Source organism: Mus caroli, unplaced genomic scaffold (assembly GCF_900094665.2).
Source record: "Mus caroli unplaced genomic scaffold, CAROLI_EIJ_v1.1 scaffold_23390_1, whole genome shotgun sequence".
Classification (NCBI taxonomy): Eukaryota; Metazoa; Chordata; class Mammalia; order Rodentia; family Muridae; genus Mus; species Mus caroli.
Window position 1 is genome coordinate 944 of NW_018390744.1, and position 1,688 is coordinate 2,631.

Below are 1,688 nucleotides of genomic sequence, written 5' to 3' on the forward strand. Positions count from 1 at the left end.
TAAACATTTCTGAGGTTTCCACAGAGTGGATTCCACTTGTACTGTTACCCTAAGTCAAAGTGAAGTGCTTACACTTGAGACTCTGGAGCAGACAGTGACAGCCCATCAGAGCATGTCCTATGAATGGCTTTTGCCTGGTTAGTACTGCTGACCTTTCTTTCCAGAGGGTGAGCCAGCTCTGTGCTCTGCATGGGTAGGAACAGTGGGAATCCCTTCGACTTACACTGTTTGGGATACTAGGATATAGCATAGGAACAGTTCATGCACTTTATTTCTAAAACCCAAAGGTCAAGTGGGGCTGAACTGCTCTCTCTTCTCGAATGAAAATCTGACTTATGTGTCGAGTGAATGCCTGCTGGTAATCCACCTTGGGCTTTCGCTTTTTCTTACAGGACTGCACCTGGGCGGTAGTTCTGGAGAAGGTACTTCCCACACTGGACTCTTCTGTCCTATAGTCCTCCCTGACAACTCAGACTCCTCCCTTGCAGATGTCTGCAGGGAAGAAGGGACAGAGTGGGAGCACATGTGTGAGCCCAGGTCAGTGTCTCCTCATCCCCATATCAAAGCCACCTTCCAGACAGAGTGGAGTCCTTAACTGCAGATTTGGAATCCGCTTCATTTTTAGAGGAATCTTTTGAGTTTCAGCCGATCAAATAGCCTAGTAAGAGTCAGCGAATAATCCCATTCATATGCTTGGCCTAATACAGGTTTATGGTAGGTCTCATCCACATCTGTGAGGACCATGTTCCAGAACTTGTTGAATGCAACAAGGAAGCCAGTTCAGACCCATTGAAGTCCCTTGAAAGTGTGGATGTGAACATTCACCTTCACTCCCTCTCGGATGCAACGGTTCAGTTCACCCAAAGGACTACCTTCATACAAGGACTTCCGTTTGAGTACATTGCCTTCTTGCTGTGCCCCGTGCCCTGGTGTTTTGCCCCGATGAGCTGGCGCAGGTGCTGGGTGAGGTTCAGTGACAGGCCCTGGACCAGATCCCGGCTCCCAAGGACGTTATGGTGATGGTTCGCACTCAGGCCAGCTCCTCCATGCCCTAAGCCCAACTGTGCTCCCTGCATCTGCCCTTCAGGAAGCTCTCATACTCTGCCAAATTGTTGAAGTAGGCTGCCTTGGGATAGGGAATGGGTGGCTGGTGCAGTGCATACAAGGCCAGCAGAGGATTCAAGTTGTAGGAGAGCTGGGCTTGGTGATGCACACCTTTAATCCCAGCACTCGGGAGGCAGAGGCAGGTGGATTTCTGAGTTCAAGGCCAGCCTGGTCTACAAAGTGGGTTCCAGGACAGTCAGAGCTATACAGAGAAACCCTGTCTTGAAAAAGTAAACAAACAAAAAAAGTTGTAGGAGCTTGTAGCCACCAGCAGCCACGGGTTACTGGGTTCCTGAAAGGAAAGATAGGATAGGAATGGCAGTGAGAGAAATAATGAGCCAAGACAAAGTTCTGTGATCAAGGCGCAATGTTTACTTATGAGTCTGAGCTTATAAAGGGGGAAACACATCCCCCACTATGCCAGGATCTCCTGGCCACTTTGTCAGGATCTGTCAGAAAAATAAGCTCAACTGCTCAGCAGGTAGTTTCTTGCATGAAGCTGCAGATGTGCCAGACAAAAGACTTTGCTTAGGTCAGAGGACTCCATCATAGGTGAGCTAGCAACTGTGGCAAACAATGTCTGA

The 1,688-nt window shown here is 48.9% G+C and overlaps 1 pseudogene; it reads right to left on the bottom strand.

Moving 5' to 3' along the window:
- Positions 1–274: 274 nt before the first annotated feature.
- On the bottom strand, positions 275–1,215 carry LOC110288806 (annotated as a pseudogene).
- Positions 1,216–1,688: the final 473 nt, after the last annotated feature.